The sequence below is a fragment of the Chlorocebus sabaeus genome, chromosome X (genome assembly GCF_047675955.1).
Source record: "Chlorocebus sabaeus isolate Y175 chromosome X, mChlSab1.0.hap1, whole genome shotgun sequence".
NCBI lineage: Eukaryota > Metazoa > Chordata > Mammalia > Primates > Cercopithecidae > Chlorocebus > Chlorocebus sabaeus.
This window is the reverse complement of record NC_132933.1, coordinates 71,522,001-71,537,108: the sequence shown is the minus strand read 5'-3', so window position 1 is coordinate 71,537,108 and position 15,108 is coordinate 71,522,001. Positions and strand designations below refer to the sequence as shown.

The 15,108-nt window shown below is 35.2% G+C and overlaps 1 protein-coding gene across 2 annotated transcripts in view; it reads left to right on the top strand.

Annotated features, from left to right (window-relative positions):
• The window catches only part of LOC103232265 (TLR adapter interacting with SLC15A4 on the lysosome-like), a 103,065-nt gene that overhangs the window by 80,335 nt on the left and 7,622 nt on the right, over positions 1-15,108 (top strand). For both annotated transcript variants that reach the window (XR_497116.3, XR_497115.3), the window contains exon 3: positions 14,241-14,293. The gene's annotated coding sequence lies outside the window, so the exon portion shown is untranslated. The remainder of the gene's footprint in view (positions 1-14,240; positions 14,294-15,108) is intronic.

The window sequence follows — 15,108 nt, the reverse complement described above, 5'->3', positions numbered from 1 at the left end:
TGGAAAATGGCATGTTTTACATACGGAACAGAGTAAGGCGCCATGAGTACCAGAAATGCTAATTTAATCTTCAAGAATGTTAGTGTGATCACTTTTCCTTAAAGTTAAATGCAAATATTACTCTCACACATTCTTTTTTCTTCAGTATTATTACTTGTGCTATGAGCATGAAATGCTATGTGGAAGCTAACATTTCTCAGAAGTGCCATACTAATATCAAGTACTTTGTCAAGATGTGGAGCAGTATTTGTTAGTGACATTCCTATCTTCATCTTCCTTAGTGTTTCTAGCACTGAAAGTAACCATGAATGAAATTGACCTTACATTTGTTTCAGTGTCATTTTTTGTCTTTTTGGAGAGCATTAGGTATGACAAATACTGTTGTTTATGTAAAAATATGCCAGCTAAACTTGGGATTGCATCAGAAGCAAAAAAATTAAAATTGCAATATACTAAGTTTGCTTTACTTTTCATAGGCAGACTATGTTATACTTCCATTTACATACGGAATGTGTAATAGTAAGGTTCAGAAGCAGTCTCTGGAAACTGACTACCTAAATTCAAATCCTAGCTTCCCTTTTTAGCCTTATGGCTCTAAGAAAGTTATAGAATCACTCTAGGCCTTGGATTCCTCAACTGTAAAATGAGAGTGGTAATACTATCAGATTCTTCTGCCAGCTATTGTGAGAATTACATGCAGATAATGCAAACAGCCTAACACAGAGCCTGGTACATAGTAAGCTCAAAGTAAATGTTAGGTGGTTTTTTTGTTTTTGTTTGTTTGTTTGTTTTTGTTTTTTTCTACTACTGCTACTATTGCCATGCCTTAAGCTGCTGCTGCTGCTACTGTGACTACTACTACAAATACCAATACTATTATAGTATAATAGAACAAATATACAGATGCTCCTAGTACTACTACCAAGAGTATCCAATACCAACATTATTGCTAAAATGAGAACTGAGCGGTTCCTGTCATTCTTCTCTTTCTGAGGCTTACATCTTCCCACTTCACTCTAACTTAGAAGGAGTCAAAATTACCGCTGCCTTCAACACTGTTGTTTCAACTTCCCATCCGAACACATACATGCATGCACCTTGATAATGTCTGCATGAGTGCTGTTGAAGTACTGACTGTATCTCGGGGAATGCTGACCCCAGCAGGAAAATACATACTCTCTGTGTCTTTTCTTCAAATCCTGCCCCAGACTGAGTGACATCTGGTGTCCCCAAACCAACCCTGCGATAAGACTTTACTGTTGGCTGCAGCTAAACCCTCTTCTCAGTCCAACTCTTACATTGAAAAAATCCCATTCATAATGAGGTGATATACACATATGTAGCACTTTTTTCATCCTGAAAGCATAACGGCTTCATTGCTAGTTAAAATGAGCTGTCTTTTTAATCTCACATTTTATAAGCTGCATAGGAATTCAGTTTATAGTTTATAATCTTTTCTTGACATTTATATTCTATTTCCCTCCTCCTTCACAAATGAACAGTAATTGCAGATTTTTCCTGGGAGACTGTGAAACTTACTCTAGCAATACTGAGAGGCACTTTAGAAAAAATGCTTAGGGTTTTAAGAATGAATAATAAGGCAATCCAGGGTATGCTTTATTATCCATTAACATGTGTTTAGGTTGGCCATTTACAGTAAAACCACCAGCTAAATGTCATAGAAGTTCACAGAAGGCTGTATCTAGTTTATTCTGCGCCATTGGAAACTCTAAGCAAGGTTTTAAAATGTTCTTTTTTTCTAAATACCGTTTAAAATAAAAGCCGACAAAAAAAAAATCTACTTTGTGTCTATATGCTATTATAGCTGACAGATAAGAAAAATGCCAGGGATAATTGAGGAGGTTTCTGTATAAAATGTTAACACCTAACAAGAGCAAGCTTTCAAGATAAAGGCAAAGATTTCTATAGATTTATATATAGGTTTGTGTGAAAATTTAGGAGATAAAACAGATCCTGTTTCTAATGCCATTTTATTTCTAAATGGTAATGTGTAGATATTCACTGCCTCTGGTGTAAGGAGAGAAGAGGAAGAAATACCTATCATAATATAGTCCAGCGGTGCCTGCAACTTCATAAACCCGGCATCACAATTTAGCTTAATGCTGTGCCTAGATATGATAAGGGGGTGGGGAGGGAGAGGTGAGCTGAGTACAGGCCATGATATTTTTTCCCTTTGGACTTGAGCCATATTAAATGATATTTTTGTAATTCTATTAAATTAGAAGGGTGCATCATTGGTGCATCAGAATATTCTCAATCCTTTTGGTTTGGAGACCTACATAGAAGCAACAGTAAGCAAAAATGAAAGGTCAGAATCCTTTCAATATTTGACTGGCTGAAACAAGACATACACCTAAGCTGACTAAATGTAATTTGATCAAAAGTGTGATGGCTGACTTGTCTGTTTAGCTCAAATTGTAATTTGTTCCCGAATTACAATTGTCACTAGCTTTGAGTTCTGGTCATTTCAATATAGAATAAGGGTGATTGGAAATGTTATGTGTAGGCATTTGTTGGAACAACTTAAATGTTCAGAAATAGAGGAGTACTTAAAACAAACTACTAAAAATAATAATATAAACACAATCATATTTGGCTTTGGAAGGTTTCGTTGTAAAGTGTTAGCAATAGTTTTCTCCAGATGGGTGGGACTGTGGGTATTATGTTCTTCCATTTCATATTTGTATTTTTCTCTGAGAAACCTCTGCTTTCCTCTACTTTTGTAGCAACAAAAAAGAGAATTAAAAGAGCTAAGGAGACCAAATGAATTTTTTTTAAAGGAAATGTAAAAATCTGGAATTTTGGGTGAATTTAGCTTATATTTATTGTAAGACACTTATGCCTGTTAGAATAGTTTGACTAGGTTTTCATTTTTTGGCACCATGCCAAATATTTAAATTGAATTAAAATGTTTTTAAAAATAGATACAAATTCTTAATCATCCACAAAGGACTGCAGAGCTATTCCTATGGCACTCCAAATGGACACATACTTACAGAAAGAAAATATGTAGTTTTACTCCACCCAAATAAAATTTTGGCTAACTTGTCTTTTGGACAGCTTACTTCAGTTCAAATTTTGTGTAAAGATTTCTACTTTCAGTCCACCTATCAAGGGACCTTGCATTATTTTTCTGGTCTTTAAGTAAATCATCTGATAAACATTCACAATAAAATGTTCAAAACGTGATGCATATTGAAAGGAGAGAGAAAAGGAGTAGTGTATACTTCAAGTAGTATATAACTCATGACTAGGAGTGAGATCTGTGGGACAATGATTTAACTGGTGCCTTTCAAATTATCTTCTATCTGGTTAAGGCCAGATTTTGAGATCATAGAAAATTGTGAGCAATAAAAAGCTTTAACAGAGACTTGGTCTCAGAACTCTGGACCCTGGATGGCAAGAGAAAAATCACTTTTCTTCCAAGCTTTGAAATATCTGGAAGTCTGAAAACCAACACAGGTCACATTACTCAGCTTTTAGTTCACTAGCTTGGGTCAACTTAGTGGTATTTATAAGACTGAAGAGAAGTGTTACCATTTGTTTGTGGAGATTGCTTTTGCAGAATATTTCAGAGAATCCACATGAGACTAAAGAAGGGAATTGCGCCGTTTTCATTCTCTTTTTTTTGAGATAGAGTCTAGCTGTGTAGCCCAGGATGGAGTGCAGTGACGCCATCTCGGCTCACTGCAACCTCCGCCTCCCAGGCTCAAGCGATTCTCCTGCCTCAGCGTTTTCATTCTTAAAAAAAGTCTGATAACAGAGGCAAACTCTCCCCCTCTCACACTCTGAGGACTCATAGCCCTTGCCTGACTCACAGTGCAGGCTGAAGCCTCCTGCTTCCTTCAAAGGGTCTGTAGATTCCTTCAGATTTCCTGTTCTGATACTGCATCGCTTTTTTTTTTTTTTTTTTTTTTTTTTTTTTTTTTGACACAGAGTCTAGCTCTGTTGCCTAGGCTGGAGTGCAGTGGCACAATCTCGACTCACTGCGACCTCTGCCTCCCAGGTTCACGCAATTCTCCTGCCTCAGCCTCCTGAGTAGCTGGGATTATAGGCACGCCACCATGCCCAGATTATTTATTTATTTATTTATTATTATTATTATTAGTTTTTAGTAGAAACGGGTTCACCATGTTGGTCAGGCTGGTCTTGAACTCTTGACCTCGTGATGCGCTCGCCTCTGCCTCCCAAAATGCTGGGATTATAGGCGTGAGCCACCGCGCCCGGCCTGCATCGGTTCTTGAAAAAAAGTTCACAGTGTGAATCTTTACACATTATTTTGTCTTTCCAAGTGGGAAAGGTATGCTAGCAATGCTTCTAATCCCCATCTTGGGAAAACAAAAACAAAAACAAAAACAAAAAAAAACTTGGGGAAAAAAAATGATAATAAGAAGCAAAACTCGAAACACCACTAAAACAAAATGCAGCTATTTAAAGAAAACGCCTTGAAAGTAATTTTATGAATAAACTTTTAAATGTTTAATTGGTTTAGGTTTTTAAATTATCACAAATCCTTAGAATTGTGATCTAGTTTAATACTAATTCATTACAACACATTTATAATGCTTTTCCTTCTGTTGATTAATTACTCAGATCCTCTTCTTACTGGAAAATTTAGGCATTCTTGTGCTGACTTTCTTAATTAACAAATGTGATGTGAATTCAATCACCAGAAAGGAACCATTTATTATAGCCTATAGGGTACCGGGGGGAGCAATTTGCTTCTGCCTTGTTTTCCTGCTACCAGAGTTTTCCAGAAAGAAGCTCTTCATTGCAGCAAACATATTCGTAATCCTCTTTACTTTTTTTTTTTTTTTTCAGATAAAGAAACTATTAAATAGTGAAATTTGAAATCTTCCACTTAGATGGAAACAAATGGGCCAACATTGTTTTTCAAGACCTTGAGATAGGGGTAACTTAGTTTTAAGAGAGACATTTATAGTATCTGAAACAGCTTCTGCCATAACTCAAACTGAACATTTACAAAAGCTGAGATAGGATTTTCTTTTAAATCAATAGGAGAATAGGAGGATGTGCCATTTACTCAAGTGGTTGACGCCAATAGCTTTAAAACAAATACTACATTTTAGCTACTTGAAAAGTAAGGCTGAGATTGGGGGCAGAAGGGGATATAAATAAAATGCTTTTGGATTTTAATTGTAAGCCATTTATTCTCTTGGATTATTTCCTTGGCCTGTGCACATTAACACTTGTCTTGAATTGTCAGATCCCTGCACCTCAGTTTTGTAAACCTAGTTGACAGAATCTTGGAAAAAATATCTAAAGATGTTGGGTAACTGAATGAGATGATATTTGATATTTTGGCTGTAAATTTTAACTAGAATAATGGTGGATGTGTGTGTGTGTGTGTGTGTGTGTGTGTGTGTGTGTGTGTTTGTGTGTGGTAGAGTAAGGCAAGTCAGGAGACTTGAGTCTGGCATACTTCCCTTAAAGCAAAATAATTATGTCTCTAAACTCGATAATTTTTAGCTACTTAATTTTTTTATTGCTTTTTTTTCTGTTAATGATTCTGATTAAAATTAGACATATATTTTTATTTCTTTTTAAAATGAGTGAATTATAGTAAGCCAGACCAACATCAAGTTTTTAAAGTAAACATTAACTGACTTCACTTTAATGTACGTCATTAAATTCAAAGTCATTTTGAAGTAATACTTTAACTTACAATTCTCACGTCTTTTACATTTTTATTGTCTCTGATGATAATTTTTCAATAGCACTCGTATTCTTCTTTAATTTTATATATTCTCCCAGTATTTAAGTGCATTGTACTCGTAGAAACTTCATTATTTCACATGTACAATTCTCCAATTGTTTCACATGATGCTGTTATCCATTACAAGAGTTTGATCAGGCAGTTTAGGTGGGGCTTAGGTGTTTTGGGTAGGTGGAGTGGGAGTTTTTGGATGATTTCAATCTAAGACAAATTGTACAAAAGAACCTCTTGTGTCATTCCAACACCATCTAGTGGTTAAAATATTTGCAGAAATTTTTGTTTTGTTTAAGACTGAAGACACACTGGCAAAAGAGTACAATGTTATATTCTATTTATTGGAGATTGATTATCACAATGTGCTTCAGGCAGATGAGTGCCTGGCCCAGCATCAGTAGAACATGTCTTTCGAATTGTGTGTGTGTGTGTGTGTGTGTGTGTGTGTGTGTGTGTGTGATTCTGATGCTTAATCTTCTGCATTATTTTCTGTGATATAGCAGAGATTACTTTGTAATAATTTAACCATTCCTGGTTCCCACGGTTTCTTCTAAGGAAGAAAGAGGACTGGAGTTGAAATCAGAAGACCTGGATTTTAATCACAACTTTATTCCTAACTATCTTTCTAACCTACATATGTCAACAATTATTCAGGGCCCTTATTTGTAGAAAAAGCATACAGACCTGTATTTCAGAGTTGCTTTGTTATAAAGATTAAGCAATAATATAAATTTTAAAGCACTTTATGTCTATATGGTATTATTGTTACTGTTATTTTCAGTGAGTGCACTCAAGGAATTTATCTTCACGTTATCTTGACTTCTTTTAGACTTAACTACAGTCTAAATTCTGCCCTCACTGTTCCACCAAAATTATCTTTGCTGAAGTATCTACTGTCTTGCATATTGACAAATTAGGACACTGTCTTTTGGGGTCTTTTGGGGTTCCACAGGAATTTTAAGATTGATTTCTTTTTGTATTTCTGTAAGAAATACCATATGTATTTTGACAGGTTTTGCATTCAATCCATAGATTGCTTTGGGGGTAGTATGGACGTTATAACATTTTTAAGACTTCCAATCTATGAACACAGAATATTTTTTTCACTGATTTATGTATTCTTTTATTTCTTTAATCAATGTTATGTAATTTTAAGATTCAGATAATATGTAACCTCCTCAGAGAAGCTTTCCCAGACCATTATATGTAAGTAAATTTCCACCTGCTTGTTTTTCTGTATCGCTCTACCCTAGGTTGTTTATTTCCTTCATAGCATGTATCACTCCATCTCTCTCCTTCTCTCTCAATTATTCTTTACCTATTTTCTTCTCCACTTGTTTGATGTCTGTCTCTTGAATATTGGCCATATACATGGCTTATTCACCACTATATACTCAGTGTCTAATACAGTGTCTATCTTCTATAAAACGTGTAATGAACATCTGTGAAATAAGCAAATAAATAATTAAATATTTAATATGATTAATATGCAACAAGGATATAAATTATGGACATAAATAATAGTAGAGCCACAAAATACATATATATGTGTGTGTATATATCATACATATTATACATAATATGTTATGTATATTATATATTATATTATACTATTATGCTATATATAATAGTATATTATAATATATATTATACTATTGTTATATATAACAGTATATATAATATAATATGTTATGTATATTTGAATATTATACATAACATGTTATGTATCATATTAGAATATTACACATAATATGTATCATATGTAGATATACATTAAACTGTGGTTTTGATATCATGAATACTTCATTTAACTAGATATGCTAGTTACCACATAGATTTGTTCACATGGAATAAAATTTTGTGTCTTGACATCATTTTACATCATTAAATGGACAGTGTATAATAGTACCAAAGGCATAAAGGGAATTGTATGAGATGTCACTGAATCTTGCTGGTTTGACAGCTTTGTATTTAGAAGCATTAATTTTGACCTATCCCTGGTAGACTGAGTGAAATGAATTAAGGGAAGTAAAGATGGAAAGTAATGTGAATTGGTTTAAAAATGGAAATAAGGAGTCAGCCTTTTAAAAGACCAGGTCATTAGCAGACCTCCTCGCACTGGGAAGCTTTTTGTCCGTGATAAGCGTGGTTAAAAGGATGTGCTTCTATCACATGAAAGAATTGTATGATAATTTTTCAAATGTCAGAATGAATTTAGTAAAATCTCACAACTCAAATGTCACCTAAAAAGCAAGAATTATGCAAAATTACTTATGGAAACTAAGTGAATAGGATGATCCCCTGACTGGGCAATTCAAATGCATTTACAAAAAATTGCGTAGTTCCAAATTGGAAAGAAAGCTCTTGGGGCAAGATGCTCTTTTGGTGCATTTAAGGAAAAAAAAAAAAAAAAATGGAGCCACAGTAAGACATTTCTGTCATTTCAGAGAATTGAAGAGCTGATGAAGGGCTAGGACGCCCTTAGTTTCTTTTTAAATTTCAAACTTAACATTGAAAGTTATTAACTGCTTCCTTCCACATTTCTGAAACAAACTGAAAATAGCAACTTTATAAGGACGCATTTTCAAAATGCTTTGAAAACAGTTGGTTTTGTTGTTTATTTGCAGACATTTTTTTCTTTTTTTCATATAACGCCTCAGGTTTTTTACCTAGGCTGATAGATTTCCTCCTTAAAGTCCTTGTTCCCCCACATAAAGTCTAGGGCAAATTTCAATTCCTTCAATTAATTTTAATTCAATCATACTTGGATTTAGAAACCCAAAACAAAACAATACTTTGGACAAATTATAACTTTCCATTTTCTCTCTCCCTTCCTTTTCTTTCTTAAGCCCTTTCTTACTTTCTCTTCTCTCTGTCTACAGAAGGTGAAGCAGCAAACATCACTCATCAGTCACCCTTGCTGATAGTTTATTTAATGGTATTGTTAAGTATGCATTTAAAGTCTGCATAACTTGTATTCCATTTACTATAGAGCTACCTGAGTACGCTCAAGTATCCCTAAAATTAGGTATTAAATGAATTCAGACTATGTGGTCAGTTAATCTCTTTAATTAAGGATTTAAGAATAAATATAAATTATGTTGGGACCCTCAAAATGACATACAATGGTAATCAAATGTCTTTAATAGTGAATTATGTTATATATAGAATGTATCACCCCTATCCTTCTCCTTACTTTGAATTGAGAGCCTCTTCCCAAGGGAAAACTCAGAGCCTGTGGATCAAGTCTGGTAGAAATAGCAGTTGCTTGGTAAACAGGAACTGTTTGTACAACTTTTTCTCTCTCTCTTCTGATCTTATAAGGATAAGGGTAATTCAAATGAGCCTTTGCCACTGTGAATTAAGAGCCAGATTAGAAGATAAGTTTTACCTAGACTACACAATTGCATGACACTGTGCTAAGATGCTTTCACATCTATTATTTCACTTTATTATTATGTTACTTAACATTGATACATTCTATAAATATTTATTGAGCAACAACTATTTTCTGAGTAGCGTGCAAAGTGCTTGAAATATAGAAGTAGACAGAATAAACACTGACTTTGGCTTCTGTAAGTTTATGACCTAATCAGTATAATTGTTATAAAAAGGTAAAATATAAGACTTCTGATACTTTTGAATTTGTCTCCTATCATTATTAATAGCAGACTAGGCAATATGCTCATTTATATAGATAATCAGGGAACTGGATAATCACATTTAAAAATATAGTAAAGTTGCCTCTCAGCACAAAAATTTGAGAAGACAATTTAAGATGCTAACCTCTCCCATTCCCAGAGAACACTAAAAATATAAAATATAGGATTTCTCCATATGTTAAGATGTTTTATTTTAATCAGTTTGACTTTGACTACTTTAGGAACATTTTTTTGAATTTCACATATCGTCTCATTCTTGAGTAGCTGTTATGATATAGTAGAAGCGCATGGATTTAGAATTAGGCAATCTGAACTTGAGTCATAGTTCTGTAAAACTTCATTGGCATGAGAAAATTTCTTGTTTTTGGTTTTCTGATCCTCAGAATGAGGGGTGTTTAACTTTGTTTTGTGTTAGCACTGAGACTAAGACATTTACAAACAATAGAAGTTTTAATTTGGCTTATAATTCTGACGGCAGGGAAGTCCAACAGCATGACACTGGCATCCGGTGAGGGCCTTTAGGCTCATAATCTCATGGCAGAAGGCAGAAAAGAAAGAGTGAGAGAGACAGAGATGTTCAAACTCAATTTTACAAAACTTCACTCTCGTGATAGCAAACTCCCTCCCACAATAATGACATTAGTCCATTCATAAGGGCAGAGCCCTCATGACCTATTTATCTCCTGATGGTTCTACCTCTTAATATCATCACAGTGAAAACTAAGTTTCAACATAACTTTTGGAGGAGACATTGAGACCATAGCAAGGGGCTTCTTAATGGGGTCAATATTGGCTTTTTGGGCAGGACAATTCTTTGTTGTTTAGCGTTCCTGACCCCTGCCCTCTAAATGCCAGTAGTAGGCACCATTGTGACAACACAAAAATGCCTCCCACTTAGTATTGCTCTCAGCAGCATTTCACATGACTCAGTCTCCTACCTTCTAGAAATATTATCTTTATTTGACAACCCACTTTCTTATTTTCCTCTTGTCTCTCTGCTTCCTCTTTTGCTGTCTCTTTTGAAAGCTTGTTCTCATTACTGTATCACTAACTGTTCGAGTTCCTTAAGAATTAGCTCTAGATCCTTTCCTCTTTTCAATTTTTCCTCCCCCTGAAGACCTCACCCATATCCATACACAACTTTATTTACTGACTATACACATACGACTTACAAATATATATCTCCAGGCCAAATATCTCCTCTGAATGCTAACATATATAGATAACCATCTCTTTGACATACTCACTTGTATATACCTTAGGCATCTTACAGTTTTTATTTCCAAAATTGAACTTTTGATTTTCTCTGCCAACTTGATTCCTACACTGAATCTACGTCAGCTAGGTTAGTTTTACCACCTCCTACTCATTTGCTCAAATATGAAATCTTAGCGTCATCTTTATACCGCTATCTCTGTGACACTGCCTTCCTCTATGTTAATTTGGTCACTAAGTCAATTTCTTCTATATCTCCTCTGCCATTATTCGTGCCCAATGTATCACCATCTCTTACCTGGGATACTAAAATGGCCTCCTAAATATTTTTCTCATATTCATTATGGCTTATTTTCAACACATTTTTAAAACACTGCAGCTAGGGTGATCTTTTTGAAACAAATCTGATCAAACCATTTCAGTTTTATTTTTCTGTATATTTCTGTTATCCATCCACATGTCATTAAAAAGACGTCAACTAAAAACAAAGGCTGAAATACTTTATCTACTTTCTTTACTTTTTGCTAAGCATTAGTCTTAGTAAAAAGTAAATACCATAAAGTTAGTCTACATGTTCAGATTAGTTCCCTGGGAAGTCTATAGATAAGGGCAAATAACTTTATTAATTATTTCGGACACCTCAATTCTTCTAGCTGATAAAAAAATTTTATCTTTACCAAAGTCACCTACCTATAGGCACACTCTTAGAAGCTAGTATGTTGCCTACTTTAAAGTCTTACCTTTGCTCCAGTGTCTCCCACTCCACGTAAACCCATCGGCCCAGGGGGTCCTGGTAATCCACGAGGTCCCTGAGATGACATAGTAAGGGAGGAGTGAGCATCCTTGTCGTATGCAACTCTCAAAAAGGAGGGAGGGAGGGAAGAAAAAAATGTCCCACTTACAGGCACACCAGGATAGCCATCACCTTTGAGTCCTGGAGCACCCACTGGTCCCCGAGGGCCTTGGACACCCTGGGTAAATTCCAACATCAGTGATGTCATGAGACTCAACTATAAAACATCTGGTTAAACTTAAGCATAAAACCAACTCAATATGCCAACCGTGGATTTCTAACCCAGGAGTTAGAAAATGACTTATTGCTAATATTTTAATTTTTTAAATTATAAAGTTTTAGTGCATCATAAATCAAGAAGACGTATAAAAAATAAAATTTATTAAGTACAATGTGAGAAGAGTAGAAAAGAATACATAGCAAAATTTTGAGTGTGGAATAACTACAGTTTCCTATTGTTGTGTTAAATCTATTGTCTTCATTAATGGACACTGAATTATACAGGGAATAAACCCAGATGAAAATAAACACATATTAATTTTTCTAAAACAAGTTATGAAGGGACAGGGTTTGTGATTCATATCTTGAGACCTAGGAAAAAGTTGTAAATATTGTTTTACAATGATGACCTTAGGCATCAAAACTTTTAGTAGCAGCTCCTAGTCTCCTACAGAAAGAGCAGGGAGGGGTGATTATTGTCCTTTATACAATAGAGTTTTCTAAGACTTATAACTCTCTCACAAACAGAAATCAGAAAAATTTCTGACTAAAGTAAAACGGGGGGAGAGAAAAAAATTAAGAAGGATCTTTTAGAAGATTACCTACAAGTGACCAGGTGCAGTGGCTCACACCTGTAATCCCCAGCACTTTGGGAAGCTGAGGCGGGCAGATCACTAGGTCAGGAGTTCAAGATCAGTCTGGCCAACATGGTGAAACCCTGTCTCTACTAAAAATACAAAAATTAGCTGGGCTTGGTGGCAGGCGCCTGTAATCCTAGCTACTTGGGAAACTGAGGCAGGAGAATCGCTTGAACCCGGGAGGCTGAGGCTGCAGTGAGCAGAGATTGTGCCACTGTGCTCTAGCCTGCGCGACAGAGCGAGACTCTGTCTCAAAAAAAAAAAAAAAAAAAAAAAAGATTACCTGCAAGTCCATTACGCTTATATTTAAAACCTGTAATACTTCTTTTTACAACACATTCCACCTATCTGTTACTGGCTGAAAATGCTTACAACAGCCCTTGTCAATATGCAGTCCTTGTTTTGATAAAGAGCTACTCATGTTTAAAAAAAAAAAAAAAAAGTAAATAAAAAAATAACATGACCTGATAAGCTTTATGCAGTCTAACCAGCCTATCTCTTCAGTTCTGTTAATAATATAATCCTCATGTACTCTACAACCTAGCCACAAAAGGATTTTAGTTGCTCTAATGTGTCATTCCTTCTCCTACCATAAAGCCTTACCAATCCTACTCCATCAGCCTAAAATGGTTTATTCCCCTTCATGCAGTTAATGTCACTCATCCTTCAGATCTTAGCTCAAGTGTCACTTCCTTAGAGAAAACTTTACTTAACCTTCAATTTAAAATGTATTGCTTTCTCATAAAATTGCTTTATTTCCTTCAGAACACTTACTCAGTTTGTATTTATTTGCTCATTAATGTAATTATTTCACTAATAGCTACCTCCCTGAGACATTACACTACGTTATAAGACTTATAAGCTTGTGGACCCATTCGACTTTAGTTCCCCATTGTAACCCCAGTGCCTAATATAGAATCTGGCACATAATACATGCTCAATAAATCTTGTGGTAAAGCTTAATGAATGGCTATTAATATTGAATGTTTGCTTCTTTTGTCGTCATCCTTAAGAAAAATTTAAAGTAACATACCATTAGGAGTGTAATCCCATTTTGATATATAATGAATAATAAGGACAAAATGATATGCCTGAGGAAATTGGCAGACATTAAAATGAAAATCTCTTACAGCATTTTGGCTCTGTGATTTAATAACTTCTATTTTTGAAACATAGTGGTAAACTTTTATTTTATATTTTATCCTACCTAGTGTTTTTGTTATATATATATATATATATTCCCATTGACCTCTGTGAGAAAAAAAATCACAGCACTTTCCTTTGGCATTAGTTTATGCTGAGCAATCCCTTTGAATTTTAAGATAATTCTCATGGGTAGCGACTATCTGAGACGGGTGATGGGGGTGGTAAAGGAATTTACCAATACAGTTGTAGGTAAAGAAAGGGAGATTTATTAGAGAAAGTAGGAAAATATATTGCAAGAAAGCAGTGGGAAGACCAGAAAGAGAGGAGCTGACAGCAAAGAGACAAAAGCTTGCTGGAGATTTTATAGAATGGTACTTGTGCCAGAGAGGACTACATACTGTAATGATAACGCCAAGGTCACAGTGAGCTAACTTGCATTTTTCTATTAGCCAAGGTGTCTGGTGATAGCTCGGTGCAGAAAAATTGTGAATTATTTGTGTAGGAGGGCTATATGTTCTGGACCATGAAGAAAATCAGACTTCTAGCTGATCTACTTTTTCTTTTTTCTGTCCTCTGATCCCACCAGCCTGACTCCTTTTCCCTTATTAGGAATTCATAGTAATGTTCTAAGTTCCATTCTGATCATTTCCAGATTAAAACACACAATACACACACACACACACACACACACACACACACACACACGCCCCCCACACCAGGGACATATTTAAGTACTAATTTGGTAAGAAAGAGATGTGGATTTTGCTTTGTCATTTTGTATGGACTGACGGTCCATTCTCTCGTTCACTTACTAGATGTGAAAAGAAGAGAGACCTCTCCAACGGCTAGTGAACAAATTCTCCTTAAGGTAAGCTGTCTGTATATTATGTAGGTGATCTCATTGACCAGAACTAATCCTTACATGTTTAGTCTTACTATAATTGGGTTTTTCTCCTAATAAAAGGAGGCGTAACTATCCAGCTTCCAAATAGGTATTTGTTATTTTGCATCCATCTGCAATTTGAAAAATTGAGAAACAAATTTAGATGATGAGGCAGTAAGAACACCAAGAATCCGTATTCTAGCCTTTGCTCTATTACTATACAGCTTCCCATATTATCTTGGGGACACCTTTTAACATTTTTGTGGCTTTGATTTCCTAATCAGTAAATTAAAATGCTTGTTGACATGATCTCCAAGGGCCTATCTAGGTTGAACAGTCATGAATTACGAATGTTTTCACTTCAAATTTTTTTTTATTTATTTTATTTATTTATTTATTTATTTATTTATTTATTTTTTATTATTATACTTTGAGTTCTAGGGTACATGTGCATAATGTGCAGGTTTGTTACATATGTATACTTGTGCCATGTTGGTGTGCTGCAGCCATCAACTCGTCAGCACCCATCAACTCGTCCTTTACATCAGGTATAACTCCCAATGCAATCCCCCACCCCCCATGATAGGCCCCGGTGTGTGATTTTCCCCTTCTCAAGTCCAAGTGATCTCATTGTTCAGTTTCCACCTATGAGTGAGAACATGCAGTGTTTGGTTTTCTGTTCTTGTGATAGTTTGCTAAGAATGATGGTTTCCAGCTGCATCCATGTCCCTACAAAGGACACGAACTCATCCTTTTTTATGGCTGCATAGTATTCCATGGTGTATATGTGCCACATTTTC